Source organism: Arachis hypogaea, chromosome 9 (assembly GCF_003086295.3).
Source record: "Arachis hypogaea cultivar Tifrunner chromosome 9, arahy.Tifrunner.gnm2.J5K5, whole genome shotgun sequence".
Lineage (NCBI taxonomy): Eukaryota > Viridiplantae > Streptophyta > Magnoliopsida > Fabales > Fabaceae > Arachis > Arachis hypogaea.
In genome coordinates this window covers 77,381,731-77,404,819 of record NC_092044.1, presented here as the reverse complement: position 1 = coordinate 77,404,819, position 23,089 = coordinate 77,381,731, and the positions used below count along the sequence as shown (strand labels likewise).

At 38.2% G+C, this 23,089-nt stretch overlaps 1 long non-coding RNA gene across 1 annotated transcript; it reads left to right on the top strand.

Annotated features, from left to right (window-relative positions):
* Positions 1-108: 108 nt before the first annotated feature.
* LOC112711066 (uncharacterized) lies at positions 109-4,330 on the top strand. The gene is made up of 2 exons (XR_003157198.3): positions 109-885; positions 989-4,330. It is a non-coding gene; the product is annotated as an uncharacterized lncRNA (long non-coding RNA).
* Positions 4,331-23,089: the final 18,759 nt, after the last annotated feature.

Sequence of the window (23,089 nt, the reverse complement as noted above, 5' to 3'; positions counted from 1 at the left end):
TAGAGAGTATATTTGATTTTAAAATTACTCTACCCTCCAATTTTATCAAAATATCTATTCATATCTATCCATATTTCTTTATAAAATCCCTAATTTCTAACCCTAATTCCCAAATTAATTGAGAAACCCTAACCCTAGAGACCCCATCCCTCACCACACGCAGCCGCACCCCCACCCCCTTTCCTTTCCTAAACGTAAACATCACACACAACTGAGAAAGAAACAGACAGAGGGAAGAGATGCTGCTCTGCTGCCGCCGTGACGTGACCACTGGACCACCGCACTCTGCGCTGTCCAGCTCGCCGCCACCGCCGCGTCTCGCCTGCGTCGTCGTCTCCCCTGAGCAGTTTCCGTCATCGCGCAAGAAAGGAGGCGGAGCTCCCGAGGGGTCGTTGAGCCGCTACGGTCGCCGTCGTCTCGGCTGTCCCCACCGCCGTTGGACCCATCGCACACGTAGTCATCCAAGGAGCGCCGCTGACCATCGCTGCTGCCACTAGGGTTTACCGCCGTTGCTCTGCCTTGCTATTGCCATCAGAGCCACCGGTGAGGAAGGGAACCCGAACACCGCCGCTGGGAAGGAGGCTTGGCCGTCGCCGAACAGAACGCGATGGTACTGAGAGGCATCATTGTTGATGACGCCAAAGCTCGACAAGGGCTGTAGTGCCGTCGCCGAACCACGGCGCCGCCGTAGCTGTCGCCGGGAAGGTTGTTGGAGCTTGCCGAGGATACTGTTCTGATTCTGAAGTAATTTATCCATGTCACTACTCATCTTTAGCTCCTGTTCTGCCTCTGCCTCTGAATTCTGCAAGTTGCCGGAGCTTTCTGCCACCGGGAACCAACATTCGAGCTGCCCAGGAAACCACCATTAGAACCACTACTATTTTGGTAAGCTTCACCTTGTTTTTGATTCTTCCTTGTCGCCCAATTTGTCTCTATTGTGAAGCCTGTCGTTGAGATTGTTTGTATTAAACAAAATTGTCACTTTAAGTTACTCTACACCGCCGCAACTGCCACTGAGGTAAACAAAATTGTCACTTTAAGTTACTCTACACCGCCGCAACTGCCACTGAGGTAAACAAAATTGTCACTTTAAGCTCCTGTTCTGCCACCGAAGTCGCTGGTGCTTGTCAATAGTACTATTCTGGTTCTGAATCGATTAGTTCATGCCACTGCTGCTGCTGAGAAGTGATCAGAAATGCCGCTGCTGTTGGTTCGGTTCAAGGTTGTTGTTGCCACTGCGAATTAAAAACAAAAGAAGGCTTTGTTGCGTTTGATTATCGAATTTCGGCTAGTCGAGGTAGGGGATTTATTTCATAATTAACAGTTTTAACTTATGAATGCCAAAGAAGTTTAGTGAGTAATTGCAAATAATTCATAAACATGATTAATTGGTAGGGATAAGCTTAATTTGAGGTTGTAAAATTTGGATTAAGTTTGGTATTGAGATGATTTCTTAGTATTTTAATTAATTTATTGATTTTAGATTGTGGCTGTGGACGTCATTAGGTGTTCTTGTTGGAGTGACTATTCTGATTTATTATTAGAATTGAATGTGGCTGTGATTACGCTGAATTGTAATTGAAACTAGATGCGGTTGTGAATTGTATTCCGAATTATTGATTTTTGCGATGAATGAGTTGACTGAGGTTCTGATCCTGAATGAATTATTTTGAATTGTTTGATATTGTATTGGAAATTTAATATATTGGAATGGCTGTAAAATGGACTTGTGACGGGTTGAAATTAGTTGAAATGGGGCTGTGATTGTGACTGGTTCTGTTGTTGTGAGTTATTGATTAATTGGTAAGATTAATTCTGGCTAAGTTGTGGCTGTATTCTGGTTACGGAGAGTAAGTTCTTGTTGTTATTTTTAGTTATCTGATGTATCGGAATGGCTGTGAAATTGACTTGTGACTGGTTGGAACTGGTTTTGGTAGTTGTTAATGTTGGTTCATGATCAATTAGAATTAAGTTTGAGAACTGTTAACAGATTGAAGCTTGATTACTAAATTTATCTTATGAAATCTGAATTTAAAGATAAAAACAGTAACTCTAAAAGTATAAGGATAACTTGTGATAATTGGAAACTATATGGAGCAGAATCTTTGGGGTGAACATATTATAAGAGAACTGGAATTATGTAAATAATACATACTTTGGGTGTTTTGGTGTCAATATTGCTAAGATTTTGATTAAGTTAGGTGACAATGTGTGTTGGGTATTTGGAAAGTGAAAAACTGTTAGTCCTTTGGTTAAAATAAAGGATGAATTGATGAAATAGAAGTTATTGATGGATTATGTGGAAATTAGTTATGAATTGATAAGAATGGAATTGGACTGATGGAGTATGTGAAAATTGCGGATTATGGCTGAATTGTTAACTATTGCGGATTGTTAAATTTCTGATTGATTGAGAATTTGCTGTGATAATTATTGAGAAAGGTTTGATAAGATGTTGAGAAAGAGGGAACCCATAAGGGTGGCTAAGTCCGAGTTTTAGGGAAAGTGCTGCCGAAATTTTATAAAAATTTGAGGTTTCATTTGAAAAGTTATTTTAGAAGGTTTGAATTTGGAAAGTTATGTTATTTAAGTTTTATCTATTGATTAAAGTATTATGTATGGGCTGAATTTATTATGAAAACAATTTTATTTAGGTAAGAAAAGAATTATACTATTTTGAATTTGAATTACCAAGGTTTATGTTCAAGTTTGAATTATTTATAAAAGAAGTTATGTTTTGAGATTTATTCAATATGAAGAGAGTTATGCTTGGGGTTTGAAATAAAGGATTACTTTTTAGAAGTTTAATGAATATATATAATATTTGAATTTGAATGGTAAAGAGAGACGGTTTTTGAGTCTTTGGGAAGTTAGTAAACTTGAAAAAGAGTTTTATATGGTTACTTTTAGTAAGAGGGTGATGTTTTGAAAAGTATTTAGCGAATCTAAAATAAACGATTTCCTTGAGTCTTTTGAAAGAAAATTAAACTAGAAAGTGGTTTTAAAATTGGTTTGAGTTAAGAGGTTGTAAAAGTGGAAGTCGTAAGGTTTGTACAACATGATTGAATAAAGAAAGAGAGAGATATTGTGTAAGAATATGTAACTAGAAATGAATAATGAGAATGATAACTTATGATGATAACTACACTAATTCTTTTGAGGAAAGATATTCAGTTTATGAAATTATTGGCAAGGGCGTGGGTTTTGTCTTGCTTGCGTATTTATGATTATAAAAGAGAATAAAAAGCAGAGGACCTGTTGAAAGGTCATTTGTTGCTTGAGGCGACCCAAGAGATGTGTTTATTCATTTGTTGTATTATGGCAACTCCTGAGATATTTGTGTGATGATCTGCTGCGTGAGGGCAGTCAGATAGATGGTGGTGCGACCACTGAGAACGCTTTCCTGCGGTACAGATCCATATTTTAATTCTGTAAGGCAGAGGGGTTATTTCCTGCTACAGAAGTACCGTGACCACCTGTTCCATTTCTGTAGTGGCAGAGGGGTTATTTCCTGTATACAGAAGGTGTGTCGGTGACAAACCCCAATTTGACGGTTTGCTTTGTATTGAATTTAGAGTATTTTGATAACCTTTTGTCACATTTAGCCTATGAATTAGCATGGTTTTGTTATCTCTCCCATCTTTGTGCTTAAGTGTAAAAACATGCTTTTTAAGCCTTATCTTGATGAATTCTAATTTCTCTTTGATTCCATAAGATGCCTTGATGTGTTTGCTAGTAATTCCAGGATTAAAATAGGCTGGGCATGGATCAAAGGAAGCAAGGAAGGAAGCATACAAGTGGAGAGAAGCACAAAAAGCCAAAGAGTTGATCTCGGCCAAGCACGCGTACGCGCACAAGGCGCTCGCGCGCACATCGCAGAATTAGCCAGGGACGCGCACGCGTACCGTGCGCGCACGCGTCGTAGTCCGCACGTGATTCTTTTATTGCAACACGTGCCTGGCGATTTTGGAAGGGTTTCAGCAACCAACTTTGGCGCCAAAATGCACATAAGAGCCAAGGATTGAAGGGGATTGACACACATTCACATCCATAGACTAATTTTAGATCATTAGGGAGATATTTTTAGTTAGTTACATTTGTAGAGAGAGAAACTCCAACTTCTCTCTAGGATTCATCTTCATTTTCTCAATTCTCAACCATTCCTTGGTGAGATCTATTACAACACTCAATTTACTTTGTTCATGTTGTAGATCATCTTCTCTAATCTCATTAGTGTTTGTAATTGTTCTAATCTCATAAGTCTTAGATTCAACTTTGTTGTTATTGGATTCTATTGATTCATTGAAGATTTCATTTTCATTGTTGTTCATTGTTGATTGTTGTTAATCTCTTGTGTTGAATTGCTTTAATTCTAATTCTTCTCTCTCCATTTTGCTATGTCTTTCATTCTTGCTCTCCAAGTGTTTGAGAAAATGCCAACTTTAGATATGGAGTAGTATCCCCTCACTTGGCCTAGTGGTTGAGTCATTGGAGACACTTGAATAATGGATGTCAATTGTTGATTAAGGATTGAGAATTGCTAATTGATTTGGAGTGCACTAAAGCTAGACTCCCCTAGGGTAAGACTAGGACTTGTGACTCAAGTTAGTTACTTTCACTTGACTTTCCTGTATAATTAGGGGTTGACTAAGTGAAGCAACACTCCTTTGTTATCACAATTGAAGGAAACTATAGTGATGGAACTTCCAATGTTCAACCTTGGCCAAGGTTTTTACTATTGATTGATTGTTGTTCCCTTTTATTAACACTTCTAGGCCACATTCTTTAGACCACAAAAGACCACTTAACCAATAACATGCATCCTTGTAGCATTCCTAGGGAAGAACGACTCGGGACTAATACTCTCGGTTATAGATTGTAGATTTGTTTGATGATGGATTTTGCGTCGGTTTAGACTATACTACGATTGATTACTTGATAATTTCTATACCGGCAAAATTTCATTCGTCAAAATGGCGCCGTTGCCGGGGAATGCGCATGAGTGCCATGTTTTTGGTTAATGTAAATATGTGAATATTGTGAATATGTTTGTCTTTTGTTTGTTTGTTAGGTTTTGTTAGTTTTAAGATCTCTGTTGGTTTTGTTTCTATTTGCCACTATGAATTCCCGTCCTTGTGGTTTTGGATATGACTATGACTATTTTGTAGGCAATGAAAACTTGAATGATGGCTCACATTATGGGATAGACGAATTCTCAGGAAGGGAGCCATATCCATATGAGCAATCACCATGGCAACCTTCCCCTTCAAGTTACTATGATGGTAATCCTTCCTATAATGCATATCATTCCTATGAACATGATGATTCTTATCATGGTTATACCTCTCAACCACCACCATTCTACACACCATATTCTCAACCCACACCTTATTTCCCCCAATTGCCTACATATGATCCAAATCTATATTCCCCCTACGTATACCCTTGTGACGATTATGAACAAGCAACCCTTGAATCACCACCACTCCAACATCTTTACCTTCCAACCCAAACCCCCATGAATGATACACTTGGTATCATCCTTCAAGAGCAAGAAGAACTCCAAACCGCCTTCACTAGTTTCACCTCTACCCTCCAAGAATTTACGTCCCGTATAATTTCACCCTCTACCAATAACCGAAACAACTTCCCACCTCAAAGCTTTGATGAATCTCCTTTCCAATATGATTTCCCCTCTCCGCCACAAACCTCCATGGAAGAATATCAATGTCCATTAATCCAAGAGCAATATGATCCTAATTATGTTAGTAAAGCGGAACAAGAATTAAGGGATCGTTTCAAGGAAGAAATGGATCAACTTCAAGCAACCATCCGTCAAAAGATAGATTCTTGGGATTCATATCACAACCGAAATGAGTTCACGGATGATTGTGAGAAAGCAACCAAAGAGGGAGGTATGAGGGAAACTTTAGAATCTCAAGTTGAGCGCAAGGAATTGGAGTATGTATTGCAACAAGCGGAGGTAATGAAGATTGTTGAAAATAAAGAAGTGGAAGAAGACCTAGAGGAGGTTGAACAAGAAGAAAGTTCCATCAACGAAAATAACTCTACATCAAGTAACAATGGTGATCTTGTTGAAGCTTCCCCCATCGAATGTGAAATCAATGTTGAGGAGGGTGCGCAACCTCCAACACATAACCTGATCAATGATAAAGGTTCGAAGGAAGTTAGCAAACAAAAAGAATTTAAAGAAAGTTATCCAAAGATGGAAATCATCATGGAGGAGGCAAAGGAAGTGGAACCTACAATGTCAAGACCATTGGATACCTTCCTTGCTAAGTCGCCGTCCCAATCACAAATTGAGTGGGTAATCATCTCATCCTTTAATTTTCTTGGCCCATATCAATATGCATTGTTAGAAACGGACGGCCATCTTAGAGCTCTTTGTGGGCTAGAGAGTAGGAACGGATTAGATGTCGATGGACAATTTGAATCAAGGTGCATAAAGGATGGAATATCAAACTTTGAGTCTCAAAGGTGGAGTGAAGCCAAATTCAATGGGATTAGGATGATGAGTATGAGTTACAAGGAGAATTCAATAAGTTTGTTACCCTATTGGAAGCATGAAGATCAAGAAGAAAAGGAGTTAACAAATAAAGTATGGGACCCCGGAACATACATAGACCACTATCAACTTAAGGGCCTCGTTACTTGCTTAGGCCCCCTTGAAGGCCTTGTACGTTTAAACTGGGATCCCGGAGGCTATTGGAAGTGCAAACACTGGTGGGGATTCGAAGAAGAGTTTAAGCATAAGCCACCCTAGCAAGGACTTCACCAAATGTCCAACTTAAGGACTTTAACTAAAAGTGCTAGGTGGGAGACACCCCACCATGGTAAACTCTTTCCATACTCTTTTAATTTGGCTTAATAAGTGAATTGAGTTACCATTGTAGGTAGTTTTTCATTTTTAGCTTGTTTGTGTACATTAGTTGCTAGCATATTAACATGTATGTTGTGCCTAGTAGAAATAGAATAAATCTCAAAACCAACTTGCATTTTAGAAAGTGTAGGTTTTTGACTAAATAAGAAGTTGTAGGCACCATGGGGAGTCTTTGGGCAAGTAGAGCCTTTAGGCATTATCCTAAAAAAAAAAAAAAAAGAGAGAGAGAGAAGGGGGTGGACGCGTGCGCATAAAGTACGCGCACGCGCCCCTGTGCGGATTCAGCATCGACCACATATCCGAGAGTTGGGCCTCTCTTGGGCAAACATTGCGCCCTAAGCCCAACCTAACCCACGCGGACGCGCACTTGCCGCGCACGCGTCTTTACGTGTTGCCACCAGTCTAGGCCTCTAACCCGAGAGTTAGGCGTGCCTCATGCCCACTCTAAGCTTCAGGCCCAATCTAATGTACGTGTGCGCGCACTGTACGCACACGCGCTCTTGCCTATTCTGCCATCCCACGCTTGAGCGCACGGCACGCTTACGCATGGACCTCCAAATTTTCTCACTGCGCGCGGACGCGTCCATGCCGCGTGCGCGCCGATCTGGTAGCGCGACTTCCAGGCCATTCTCCAGAGAGTTAGGCCTGAGTTGGGCCAACTCTAAGCCCCTAGCCCAACTCCATGCACGCGTGCGCGCACTGTACGCGCACGCGTCCTCTCCCATTTTGCTCATCCACGCTTAAGCGCGATGTACGCGCACGCGTAGGTCCCAAGCTTTCTCGATGGGCGCAGACGCGCAAGGTGTGCGCGCGCGCCGATTCAAAAATAGGGATAACCCTAATGCGCGACGCACACTGCGCAGTCGCGCACCTTCCCCCCCAACCTCCATTTCCGCCTCTTCTTCCTCTTCTCCCCCCAACTTCCGTCACAGCAGCAACGCCGGCCGCCGTCGCACCACCTACCTCCAACTTCCTTCTTAATTTAGCATGAGGACATGCTAAATCTTAAGTGTGGGGAGGTGCCGGTGGCATCATTAGATACCGGTGAACATTTTGGCCACTTTGCTAGCTATCTTACTTTGCACACTCTTTGTATATATTTGATGTATTTTGAGTTTATTTTGGATACTTTTACTGCTTGATACTTTTACTACTTATTTTGGATTTACTTTGGATTTTAGATACTTTGATGCTTATGGATATCCTTAGATGTTTTAGATGATAGATTTCATACTTTTACTTTTAGTTGAATTTTTCTCTATACATTTTTGCATATCTTTCTTTTTAATTCATGGTTGTGATTAGAAATCATACTTTGACTTGCAAATACTTAGTCACCCTTTTTGCATAAGAAATTGGTTTTAAGTGAAAAAGGAAAGGGTGAACTAAGAAAATTTTTGAATTTTTCAATCACAACAATGCCTAGTCAAACATTGAAAGTTTCCAAGAAGTTTAAATATAGGGCATCAACCCAATTGATTGAAAGAAAATTTCTAATGGAACTTGCTTGAATTTCATACTTTGTGAAGCATGTATTGAATTGAGAACATAAGCTTGTGAGACTTGAGCCTATTGATGTGGTTACATTTTATAACCACTTATTTTCCATTCTTGTGTGAAATTGTTCTCTTTCTATGATTGTAATCCTTGATTTGCTTGATTCTATATGTCCGTTTATTTCTTGTATTTATGCATTTATATGATTGAGGCCATTACTTCATTAGCTCACTTACCCAAATAGCCAACCTTTTACTCTCCATTGTTAGCCAATTTTGAGCCTATGCTTAACCAACTTATTCTCAATTTAGCACATTACAAGCCAAGGCGGAAAACCAATAAAAGTCCTTGTTTGGATCTTTGATTAGCCTAGGCTAGTGAGAGTGTTTATTATTCAAAGTTGGTGAGGCTTGGGAACATTGGATGGGATAAAAGGGGTAGTACATTTTCATGTTTAGGAATTGGGTACATACTCATGTATTGATTAAATGAATAGACCTTATGCATTGATGTTCTTGTATATAGTTTGACAAAAGAAAAAAAAAAGAATAAATGAAAAAAAAAGAAAGAGAAATAAAAGTGAAAATGAGAAAAACAAAAGAAAAAGAAAAGAAAAGAAAAAAATTGTATATGGAAAAAGAAGGAAAAGTAATAAAGAGGGGACAAAATGCCCCAAAGTGAAGTCAACAAAAAGAAATCAATGCATAGGTGTTATAAATCAAATAAGGATGCATGAATATGTAAGAAAAAAGTGAAGAATGGGTAGTTAGAATAGTTTGAATTTGTATAGGTCATTATATAGTTAGGTGGGGAAGTCTATGCTAATCAAAGATTCAAATCCTAGTCCACTTAACCATAAATGATCCTACCTTGACCCTAACCCCATTACAACCTAAATGAAAGACCTCATGATGAATGTATGCATGCATTGAATAAATGTTGATTGTTAGAAGAAAATCAAATTTTGGAAAGCTTGATTAGAAGAGAATTGAGTGAATTGACCCTTAAACACTTGAGTGAACAGAGCGGATACACATCCGGTGAGGGTTCAAAAGTTCAATTACATGTGTTCACCCATATTATCTATATTCTTGCAAGTTTAAACTCTTTTTGATAATTCAATACAATTGTGGTTTGGAATTAATTCCTATTGCCTAGCCCTTGTGCTTACACATGCTCTCTTGGCAATTTGATGTGTTTGAATTAAGTATTTGCATTTATTTTAGGTAGTTGCATTTAGATAGGATTCATATAGTCTAGATTGCATTCAATAAATGTCATAACCCTTAGTTCCTTCTTGATTTAGCATGAGGACATGCTAAGGCTTAAGTGTGGGGAGGTTGACAAACCCCAATTTGACGGTTTGCTTTGTATTGAATTTAGAGTATTTTGATAACCTTTTGTCACATTTAGCCTATGAATTAGCATGGTTTTGTTATCTCTCCCATCTTTGTGCTTAAGTGTAAAAACATGCTTTTTAAGCCTTATCTTGATGAATTCTAATTTCTCTTTGATTCCATAAGATGCCTTGATGTGTTTGCTAGTAATTCCAGGATTAAAATAGGCTGGGCATGGATCAAAGGAAGCAAGGAAGGAAGCATACAAGTGGAGAGAAGCACAAAAAGCCAAAGAGTTGATCTCGGCCAAGCACGCGTACGCGCACAAGGCGCTCGCGCGCACATCGCAGAATTAGCCAGGGACGCGCACGCGTACCGTGCGCGCACGCGTCGTAGTCCGCACGTGATTCTTTTATTGCAACACGTGCCTGGCGATTTTGGAAGGGTTTCAGCAACCAACTTTGGCGCCAAAATGCACATAAGAGCCAAGGATTGAAGGGGATTGACACACATTCACATCCATAGACTAATTTTAGATCATTAGGGAGATATTTTTAGTTAGTTACATTTGTAGAGAGAGAAACTCCAACTTCTCTCTAGGATTCATCTTCATTTTCTCAATTCTCAACCATTCCTTGGTGAGATCTATTACAACACTCAATTTACTTTGTTCATGTTGTAGATCATCTTCTCTAATCTCATTAGTGTTTGTAATTGTTCTAATCTCATAAGTCTTAGATTCAACTTTGTTGTTATTGGATTCTATTGATTCATTGAAGATTTCATTTTCATTGTTGTTCATTGTTGATTGTTGTTAATCTCTTGTGTTGAATTGCTTTAATTCTAATTCTTCTCTCTCCATTTTGCTATGTCTTTCATTCTTGCTCTCCAAGTGTTTGAGAAAATGCCAACTTTAGATATGGAGTAGTATCCCCTCACTTGGCCTAGTGGTTGAGTCATTGGAGACACTTGAATAATGGATGTCAATTGTTGATTAAGGATTGAGAATTGCTAATTGATTTGGAGTGCACTAAAGCTAGACTCCCCTAGGGTAAGACTAGGACTTGTGACTCAAGTTAGTTACTTTCACTTGACTTTCCTCTATAATTAGGGGTTGACTAAGTAAAGCAACACTCCTTTGTTATCACAATTGAAGGAAACTATAGTGATGGAACTTCCAATGTTCAACCTTGGCCAAGGTTTTTACTATTGATTGATTGTTGTTCCCTTTTATTAACACTTCTAGGCCACATTCTTTAGACCACAAAAGACCACTTAACCAATAACATGCATCCTTGTAGCATTCCTAGGGAAGAACGACTCGGGACTAATACTCTCGGTTATAGATTGTAGATTTGTTTGATGATGGATTTTGCGTCGGTTTAGACTATACTACGATTGATTACTTGATAATTTCTATACCGGCAAAAATTCATTCGTCAGTCGGCGTACATCCCTGCAGTGGCAGATGTGTTATTTCCTGCGTGCAGTGGACCCTGTGGTGGCAGAGGGGTTATTTCCTGTACACAGGGGTATAGCCAATAGGAAAGCCTTATCCAGACAGAGGTTGCTGGATAACGTCGGGAGCGGGTATGTAACCGACAAATGAGCTCATTACCTGCACTAGGGCTAGACATGCATCATCCTTGTGTGTGCATTTGCATTTGATTGGGTTTGCTCGTTGTACTTCCCTGTGATTGTGCTGTTTGCCTTGCTGTGACTTGTTTGTGTGCTGAATTGAATCTTTTGTTAGTGCTATTAGTTGGTGAGTGTATGATGATGATTAAGAATTGACGTTGTGATTGAAAATTAATTATGTGGTTGAAAAATGTTTAAAGTGACCAGTTTTATATTTTGGAATTTGTTTTGGGCTTAGGTTTTTGAAAGTGGTAAATAGTTAGTTAAAGTAAAACCAAGAATAGTATTTTAAAAAAGGTTTGACAAAAATATAGTTTCCTTGAGTATATTAATTATTTGCATTCTATTTCATTACTTTTGCAGCATTCCCATTCTCTACTGAGAACGTGTGGTTTGTTCTCACCCCAAAATCTTCCACCCTTTAAGTGACACAGGTTCGAAGACTCCGTTTGAAGCTGCAGGCGATTATAGATCTTATTTATGAGTTAAGTTTATGAATTGAGTTATTTTCATAGAATTTCCCTCGCCCTTGTTACTTTGGTTTTTATTTTATACAGAGGGATAGGATTTGTATGTGAGTTTTATTTGAAATCTTTTGTATGACAGATATTATTATTGATAATTATGTGATTATTATTACTTGGTGATGCTTGCTATATGATTTTAATTATCAAAAACAAAATTTTTTGGTATTTTTACTAAAACTGGATCGCAATATCGAACTAGAGGCTCAATAGTAAATAGTTAATAAAGTAGAGCAGGTTGGTAACGCCTTATTTTCGGTACGATCATGACGTTCTGGAAGTTGGGTCGTTACAGAGTGCATAATGAGCAACTGGTCTTTCATGTCTTCAAAGATATACATTCAACAGGTGAAGAAGAGAGGTGCATGCAGACCGAGCTTATTAATCCAAACCTTCAAGAATCCCCTGATGATGCACATCAGAATCTATAGCTCAAACCTCCTTTGGTAACAATCAATAAAATTGCTCCTGACACCAAACGGGAATGCATCATCCACCAAGGCAGAGGTTTCCAAAAAGATGAAAGTACCCAGGGGATGGAAAAACAAAAAGATTCCCATTGAAGACTTTTCCCCAGGAATGAAGGTGGTGTTGACAAGCAATCCAGTGTTGACTTGTACAATACACAGAATCCTCTCCCTGGAGCATATTGAGCATACTGAGCCCCTATGATCCTTCTCCTTAGAGGAGCTGATCGTCAATCTAGTGACGATAAAGAAGCGCTTGTTGGAAGGCAACCCGATGTTTTCATATCCTTAGTTTATTTTCTGTTGCGTTGGTTTTATTAATTATTTGATTTTTTATTGAGTTTTATCATTTTTCTTTTGTTTTACGTGTGTTTTGATCATGCTGAAATTTTAGAATAGGAACCGAACACTTAGAAAAATTTTTGCTCACTCTAGAGAAGGTTGATTCAGTCAGGTTGACGCCGAACTTGGAATTTCAAAGTTCGGCGCCAATTATAGCATGTAAAAGAGGGATTTGGCTCTGCTAAGTCCATGCTGAACTTGGAAAATCCCAAGTTCAACGTGGTAAACAACGTAAATAGCGTGCAATTGATGGAAGGACCACGCTGAACTTCGGAAACCTTAAGGTCAGCGTGGAGAACGACATGAAAGTAGCATAAAAGTGAGCCAAGAGTATACCATGAACTTGAAAAATCCCAGGTTCAGCATGGTTAATGACGTAAAAAGAGAGCAAATAGGCCAAGCCTCCACACTGAACTTACTCCCCTCAAGTTCACCGTGGGGTGTGCGGATAAACGAGAAAAATTCTCTGCCAGGGTGACGCTGAACTTGGCTACCCTGGCGTTCAGCAAAAAAAAAAAGACATATATATATTCTCGCTGATTGCATGTGGAATTGGGGAAAAGAAAGATTTGGCGCCGAACTTGCGGGGTATGGAAGTTCAGCGCCATGACTTACGCGTTGGGTATCTGCTCTTCACGCTGAACTTGGTGCAGCCTAAGTTCCGTGTGGGCTATATATATATATATATATATATATATATATATATATATATATATATATATATATTAATTATGTTAACCTCTCTTGTTCTTTTATCACTTTATTCTTCTTTTGCATTAATATTTGTTTTGACTTCTCCGTTCGTTTTTTTATGTCCCTCCCTATTTCTAGTTTTTCTTTGCTTAGGGATAAGCAAACTTTTAAGTCTAGTGTTGTTGCTTTGCTTGTGGATTTTCTATTTATTTTAATGGCACCAAAGGGAGGCAAATCATCTTCACGGAGGAGCACAGCCTGAAGAATGAAACGGCCACTAGGATAACAGAGGTGGTTGAGTTCCTTTCATTCTATATTCCTTCCCATTCTTACTATGTTATGTTCTGGTTTCTGCTATTTTGTTTTAGTTATTGCATGATCATTTGTTATTTCAATTCCTAGGTTTAGTTTGATTTGCTATTTTTTATTTTGATATTTGATTTTTATTCTGAAAGGGTGCCTCATGTATTGCTCACTGAGCTTGAAATCAAAAAGAAAAGAGAGAAGTGATGTATTGCATGGAAGAGTGAGTTTATATTTAAGATTAATCTTATTTACTTAAATATAGTGGTATTGTTGTGATTCTGAATGCATGACATAAACAGTGCATATTTGAATTTGAATCAAGGGATGTTGATGTATGAGGAATATGAATTTAGAGAACTATTATGAATTCTCTGAAGTAAAGAAAAATTTAATCCTTGAAGCAAATGAAACAACAAAATAAAACTAAGAGCAAGTTCCAAGGCTCTGAGCATCAATGACTAGGGAGGTCAGACATGATTAAAAGCTCAAAGAGTTGTTTTCCTAGTCATATGCTTGTGGTGTCCTTATGTCAAGTAATCCTTGAGACAGAACATTTAGAGTGAAGGCGAATTGCATTTAGCAGAGTATGCCAAAGGCTTTGAGCACCACTGTCTGGGAGTATTTGAAAGAAAAAAAATCAGAACTTGAAAAAAGTTCCCCAGTTAAGTACTTGTGGTGTTCTTGTGTCAGTTAACCCTTGAGACAGAATATTTAAAGTCACGGCTAGGCTCAAGGTGCAAAGCACCAGTTACTTGAGAATTAAAGGATATTTGATGTGTTTAAGGATTAAAGAGAAGTATGAAGATCAGAGAATTCATAATATAATCCGGATTCTAATTCTGAATGACAGTGGCATTCCTCTGATTCAAAGGAGAGTGAGATGCCAAAACTATTCAGAATTGCAATAAATAAAACCCACTTCAAGAAGAGACATGAGCATAACTGAACTTTTGCTTCTCATGCAAATTCACATCTTGATCATGTACTAATTTTGGTTGCTTGAGGACAAGCAACAATTCAAGTTTGGTGTTGTGATGCATGAGCATCTTCTATGTCTTTTCCTTGTGAATTTGCACTTGAATTGCTAAGTTTAATCAAAATTTAATATATTTTAGCCACTATGAATGCTACTTTGAGTTGTGTGCAATCCTGTTTATTTTAGGTAGCATTTTGGACAAATTTCACGGAGTTTAAATCAAGGCTAGAGAATGGAGAGAGTGAAGAATGTATGCTGCCTCCTCCATGCTGAACATGAAGTTATTCAAGTTCAGCGCCAGCATCAACACCTCCCAGGGAATATACGCGTGACCTCCATGCTGAACTTGACAATGGTCAAGTTCAGCGCTAACATGGAAAGTTCCAAAGGAATTTGCTTTGCCTCCTCCACGCTGAACTTAGCTCCTTCCAAGTTCAGCGCCAGCTTGAAGAATCCAAAGGTTGAATGCGTACACCATTCCACACTGAGCTTAGTTTAATCCAAGTTTGGCGTGGATTCAAGGAAAACAAAGGAAACACACTGCCTCATCCACACTAAACTTGAGAATTTCCAAGTTCAGCGTGGACCTTAATGACTCAAGTGGTCTCCAATTCATCCAAAGGCTGTACGTATCAATTTAAAATATTTTTGATTTAAACTTTTATTTTATTTATAATTAGGAAAAGATATTATTTAATTTAGGAATTATATTTTACATTATGAGGATTTGATATAAAAAGGGGAAAGAATCAGCCCTTCGGGCTCTTTTCTTCTCTTCGACCTCATTCCGCTATTGAATGTTTTTATGAATCCTAGTTTTTCTCTCTAAACCATGAGCAACTAAAAATCCACTGTTAAGGTTAGGAGCTCTGTCTATTGTATGGATTGATACTATTACTTTTCTATTTATTTCATGTATTGATTTATAATTCAATAATTGTTTTCGTTCTTTATTTTATGAATCTGGGTGGAACGGAAGTATGACCTTGGTTCTAATTGAGTTCTTGTATAACTTGGAAAACTTCTTTACTTGAACAATAGCTTGAAAATAATTTCTCATAATTTTCTAATTATCTGGACTTAACGAGATACGAGACATATAATCCTCTTATATTTGGGTAATTAGGGTTTTTGTGGCATATAAACTAGAATTGAACTTCACCCTCTAATTGGAATTAAGTGAATAAGGAATTGGCGGTTGATGAATTTTAGAGGAGACTAAAAAGGTATAGGAATTAGGGTTTAGTCATATATAGTTTGCCATGAATTGAATCTTGCATGATTAAAATAGTTAGTAAGAAAAGCCAATCCGAAAAATAGATAACTCTGAAGCCTTAATTGTTTCTCCATATATTATTCACTACTTGTTTACTACTTACTTTTCTGATTCTCTGAATTACTGTTAATGCTTTTGAACCTTCAAACACCATTTTCTAGTTGTCTGACTAAGCTAATCACTCAATCGTTGTTGCTTGATCCATCAATCCTCGTGGGATCGACCCTCATTCACCTGAGGTACTACTTGGTACGAGACGATGCACTTGCCGGTTAGTTTGTGGACTTTAAATTCCGCACTAGACATGCAGGATTTTACAGGAGGTTCATAAAGGATTCTTCAAAAATTGAAAAGCCCATATGCAACCTGTTGACCATTGACACTCCATTTGGTTTTGACAAGGAGTGACTGCATACCTTTGAAACTCTGAAAGCCAAGCTTATCACTGCACCCATTATTTCTACATCCAATTGGGACTTGCCATTCGAACTGATGTGTGATTCTAGCGACCATGCAATTGGCGCAGTCCTGGGACAGAAACATGATAAGCTTCTACATGTCATTTATTACGCCAGTCGTGTTCTAAATAACTCACCGAAGAACTATACTTCCACCGAAATGGAACTACTTGCAATGGTTTATGCCATTGACAAGTTCAGATCTTATCTAATAGGGTCTAAGGTCATTGTATACACTGACCATGCTTCTTTCAAGTATCTTCTCACCAAGCAGGATTCGAAGCCAAGTCTGATAAGATGGGTGCTACTCCTACAAGAGTTTGATATAGAAATCAGAGACAAAAAAGGATTAGAGAATTAAGTGGCAGACCATTTATCTCGGATAGAACCAGTAGCAAGGACTGCGCATCCCTCTACTGAGGTGACAGAAACATTTCCTGATGAGCAACTTTTTGCAATTCGGATAGCCCCTTGGTTTGTAGATATAGGAAACTACAAGGCTATAAGGTTCATCCCCAAGAAATACAGTAGACAGTAAGCTCAAAAACTCATACATGATGCAAAGTAGTACTTGTGGGATGAACCATAGCTCCTTAAAAGGTGCACGGACGGTATAATCCGCTGCTGTGTGTCTGAAGAGGAAGGACAGCAAATCCTATAGCACTGCCATGGCTCAGAATATGGAGGAAATTTTGGAGGTGAGCAAATAGCCACTAAGGTTCTCTAGAGTGATTTTTACTGGCCAACACTCTTTAACGACACCCCAGAGTTTGTCCGTAACTGTGATAGCTGCCAAAGGGCAAGCAATCTCCCTCATAGTTACGACATGCCAGAGCAAGGGATCCTAGAGATTGAACTATTTGATGTGTGGGGAGTAGATTTTATAGGACCTTTCCCTTCTTTATTCTCCAACACTTACATCCTTGTGGTAGTAGACTACGTGTCTAAGTAGGTTGAGGCGGTCGCATCATCCACCAATGATGCCAGAGTAGTGATGAAGTTCCTTCGGAAGCAAATCTTCAATAAGTTTGGGGTCCTAAGGACACTGATCAGTGATGGAGGCACTCGCTTCTGTAATAGATAGCTTGACTCCCTTCTACACCGTTATGGCGTCCGCCATAAAGTGGCCACACCATATCATCCACAAACAAATAGGCAAGCTGAGGTCTCCAACAGAGAACTAAAGAAAATCCTGGAAAGAACCGTAAACATCTCTGGAAAAGATTGGTCAACAAAACTTGATGATGCTCTATGGGCATATAGGACAGCTTTCAAGACCCCTATAAGAACATCACCATATCAACTAGTGTACGGAAAGGCATGTCATTTTCCAGTGGATCTGGAACACAAGGCCTACTGGCCAACCAGATTCCTCAACTTTGATGCTAAGGTAGCACGGGAAAAATGGTTACTCCAACTAAATGAGTTAGATGAGTTCTGGCTTGCTGCATTCAAAAATGCAAAAATCTATAAGGAGAAAACCAAAAGGTGGCATGACAGGAAGATATCTTCTAGAGTCTTTGAACTAGGTCAGAAGGTCTTGCTCTTTAACTATAGACTCAAGCTATTCCCTAGAAAGCTTAAGTCACATTTTATAGGACCCTTCGTGGTCAGTAATGTGTCACCCTATGGACATATAGAACTCCAAGGTAAACACCCTGACAAAAGGTTTACTATCAATGGGCAGAGATTCAAACATTACCTTGGGGACAACATGGAGCAAGAAAGCTCTACACTGCTATTAAACTGAGTATAGTGAAAGTTTAGCTAATGACAGTAAAGAAGCACTTGTTGGGAGGTAACCCAATGATTAATAGTATATTATCATTTCATGTTACTCTATTTATGCTCAGTTAATTTAATTTTCCTTCAATTTCAATTAATTTTCATTGTTACTTTGTTTTATAATGTTTGTGATCATGTTTATTTCTTAGAACAGAGACAGAAATGTTCAGAACTGAAAACAGAGCACCTTGGGAAAGTCCGTTGCTGGCGTTGAATGCCAGACAAGAGGAAGGATGGGCGTTCAACGCCCCAATAAGGATGGAAAGCTGGCATTAAACGCCAGCAAGGAAGCACTGGCTGGGCGTTCAACACCTTGAAAGGAAGGCCAAGTTGGCGTTAAACATCAGCCAGGGAACACTGGCTGGGCATTTAACACCCAAAAGGAGTGGCAAGCTGACGTTGAATGCCAGCCAGGGAGCAATAGATGGGCGTTCAATGCCCATGTGAAGTAGGATTTTGGCATTGAACGCTAGAATAGAGGCATTCTGCGCGTTTAATTCCCAACAAGGGTAGGGAGGTTTGATTTTTTAACCCATATCTTTTCCTAATCTTATCTTTTTAATCATATCTTTTAAACAAGAATCTTTTAACCATTACCTTTCAATTTCAAATTCCTTTCAAATTTAAAATCTTTTCAAATCTTTCTCAATTCTTTTTCAAATCTTATTCAAAATTTCATATCTTTTTCAATTCTTTTTCAAATCCTTTATTAAACTTTTAAATATTTTCCATATCTTTAATAACTTATATCTTATCTTTCTTTATCTTTCTCATATCTTTAATACTCTAACAATTTCAAAACTTATCTTTCTTATCTTTTACCAAAGTTTAAATCATATCTTTATTATCTTTATCTAATTTAATTTTCGAAAACCCACCCTATCCCTCCTTCTTTATTTACAATTAGAACCTCATCCCTTGATCCTCCATCTTCCATTCGAATTCTTTTCCTCCTGTGAGCCTTCTTTCTCTTCTTTTTGCTTAGGAACGAGCAAAACTTTTAAGTTTGGTGTGGAAAGAGCCTTGCTCTCTCATTCATTCGAAATCTATGGCTCCAAAAAGTGGAAGATCCATTTCAAGAAGCAAGAAAGAAGACGATCTACCAACACCAATAGCTATTTTCAAACTTTTCCGATTCTACACCAAGCAATATGAGGAACATTATTACAAAATAATGAGCAAGAGGGCAGTGATCCTGGAGGACAGATTCGAATTATAGGAAGATGAGTTCCTGAAGATCTAAGAGCAGATTCGAAAGAGAGGCTGGGAAACTTTGGACAACCTTGTGACCAATGTTGGAATAGTAATGATCCATGAATTCTATACAAATTTGTGGATGACAGATAAGCAAAAGAAAGATGGACAAGGGTTCCATACTTTTTGGACCATGGTCTGAGGGAAGACTCTTCTATTTTCATCTTGACAAGGTGAGAGAGATCTTTAAATTACCCCCACAAAAGGATGATCTAGTATCCTTTAATAGGAGGGTAAAAGCCGATCCAAGGTTGGATCAAATCCTAGAGGACATATGTTTGTCTGGAGCACAATGGATCAATGACACAAAAGGCCCAAACCAACTGAGAAGAGTGGACCTCAAAGTAGTTGCTAGGGGTTGGCTGGACTTCATTGGGTGCTCCATACTCACCACTAGCAGTCGATCTGAAGTCACCTTCAAAAGAGCAGTGATGATTCACTGCATCATGATGGGGAATGAGATGGAAGTTCACCAATTGATTCCTATTGAGCTGTACAAGTTTGCAAACAGGATGTCAACTCAAGCCAGATTGGCCTTTCCAAACCTTATCTCTCGCCTATGTAACGAGGCTGGAGTTCTAATTAATAGAGACTCATGTATTCCCACAGATAACCCAATTACCAAGGAAGTGATGGAAAGCTCCAGAATACCAGACGATCATCCCAAGAGAAAGATACCTGAGCCTCAGCAAGAATAGAATAATCCCCTAATTGAATATTAGACTAAGTTAGAAGCATTTGTTGCACAATTGCAATCCACTTTGGATCAATTGAGAGAGGAGAAAAAGGACCAAACTTGCATGCTTTGCAAACTGGTTAAGGAATAAGAGAAGCATGGGCGTGAATTAGAAGAGCTGAAGCGTCAGAAATTATCCCCTAAAGAGAATAATGACCACCATGACTAAGGTGGTTGAGTTTCATCTTATCTAAGTCTTATTTTAGTATTTTATTTTTCTGTCTTTCAATTTGAGCATTACATGATCACTATTAGGATATTATTTTTTTAGTTATTTTCCTTCTGTCAATTAGATATAAAATGTTCCTCTTATTATTCCATTGAGCTTGAATAAAATTTAGAATTTTTCTTAGAAGTAAGGTACATAATTTCGAGTTACAAATTAAGAATAGTCCAATTGTTTGATGGGTGGCATTACTTTTACTTTATGAATGCATGAATAAACAGTGCATATTTGATGTTGGAGTAAAGAATGTTGGTTCTTGAAAGAATGATGGAAAAGGTGAAGTATTATTGGTAACATGAAAAATCTAATTATTGATTCTTAAAACAAGAAAAAATAGCAACAAGAAAAAAAAAAGAGAAAGAAATGAAAAAAAAGAGAGAGAAAAAGAAAAAAAAAAGAGAAAAAGCCAATAGCTCCTTAAACCAAAAGGCAAGAGAAGGGATTCAAGGCTTTGAGCATCAATGGTTAGGAGGGCTTAAAATAAACAAAATCTTGGCCTATAAATTTCAAAAGAGCTCCTCCCCCTAACTAAATGCTTGTGGTGTGAAAGTGTTACGTGAAAAGCTTGAGACTGAGCAGTTAAAGTTGTGATTCAAAAAGCAAAAGAGTGTGCCTAAGAACTCTAGACACCACTGGCTGGGGATTCTAGCAAAGCTGAATCACAATCATAAGGGGTTCACCCAGCCAAGTGTCTGTGGCGTTTATGTATCCGGTGGTAATACAGAAAAACAAAACGCTTAAGGTCACGACCAGGCTCTAAAAGAATCTATGTTCAAGAATAAAAAAGAACTAAACTAAGAGAGTTAATAATATCATCCAGATTCTGAATTCCTCAAGACACCAACACTTTTGAGCTTCAAAGGATAGTGAGATGCTAAAACTATTCAGAAGTAAATAGTTACTAGCCCCGCTCATCAATTAGAATTGAGTTTCATTGAAAACTTTGAGATCCATTGTATCTTTCTCTTCTTCCTAATCCTACTTTATTTTTAGTTGTTTGGGGACAAGCAACAGTTTAAGTTTGGTGTTCTGATGAGCGGATATTTCATACGCTTTTTGGCATCATTTTCATATTGTTTTAATAATGTTTTGTTTAAGTTTTATTATGTTTCAATAGTTTTTAGTACAAAATTCACATTTTTGGATTCTACTTTGAGTTGTTATGTTTTATGATGATTTCATGTAAATTCTGGTTGAAATCATGGAGCTTTGCAAAGTCTGATTTAGAGGCAAGGAAAGCATAGCAAATGCTGCTAGAATCTGACCTCTGTGCACTCAAACGAGAATTTCTGGAGATACAAAGGTCCAAATAATGCGCTCTCAACTTAATTAGAAAGCTAACTTCCAGACCTTTCCAGAAATATATAATGATTTATACTTTTCTTCGAATAAGCTTGTCCATATTGGGCGTTGAATGCCAAGAAGCTACCCCCTGGCTGGCGTTCAACGCCCCAAAGGAGCCCCAAAGCTGGCGTTGAACGCCAATCACCCCGCTTTTGGGCGTTTAATGCGTGAGCATCTTTCCTATCTTTTCCTAATGAATTTATATCTAATTTTTTGAGTTTAATAAAGAATTAATTATCTTTTAGCCAATATGAATGCTACTTTGAGTCTTTTGCAATTTTGTTTATTTTAGGTAGCATTCGGCGGAATTTGCAGCACAAGAATCAAAGGAGATGGCAACGCGGAGCGACGCGTACGCGTGACTGACGCGTACACGTGATTTAGAGCTTTACATGGCGACGCATGTGCGTGACTGACGCGTACGTGTGATTTGAAGATTTGTTCAGCGACGCGTGCGCGTGACCGACGCGTCCACGTGACTTGCGAAAAAGACCATCGACGCGTACGCTGACATACGCCACATGCAGAAAATGCAGAAAACGCTGGGGCGATTTCTGGGATGCTTTTGACCCACTTTTCAGCCCAGAAAGTACAGATCCGAGGCTGCAGAGTGAAAGAATCAAGTGGTCCCCATCCATCAATGGAAGACTTGCTGATTGTTATAATTAATTTTGATTTAAATTCAAATTTGAATTTGAAAATAGGAAAAGATATTATCTTATTTTTAGATATTAGATTTTAAATTAATTAGGATTAGTTATAAAAAGGAGAGACTTCTCTTCCATTAGGACATTCCATAAGGTTGATTCTATTAGGGAATTCTATAAAAATTTACATTCCACATTCCATGAGCAACTAAACCTCCACTGTTAAGGTTAGGAGCTCTATCTATTATATGGATTGATTCATTTGCTCTTTCTAATTTAATTTATGTTTTGATTTATATTTCAATAATTGTTTTCGTTCTTTATTTTATGAATTTGGGTGGAACGGAAGTATGATCCTCTTTCTATTTGAGTTCTTGTAAAACATGGAAAAGCTCTTTACTTGAACATCAGCTTGAAAACATATTATCCTGAATTTCTAATTGTTTGTATTTAATGGGATACGTGACATATAATCCCCTTATTTTTGGATAATTAGGATTCTTGTGGCATATAAACTGGAATTTGATCATCACCTTCTAATTGGATTTAATTGACCAAGGAATTGGCAGTTAATGAATTTTAGAGGAGACTAGGACGGTCTAAGGAATTAGGTTCTATTCACATACAGTTTGCCATGAATTAAAACCTGCATAATTAAATTAGTTAGTAAGAAAAGTTAATC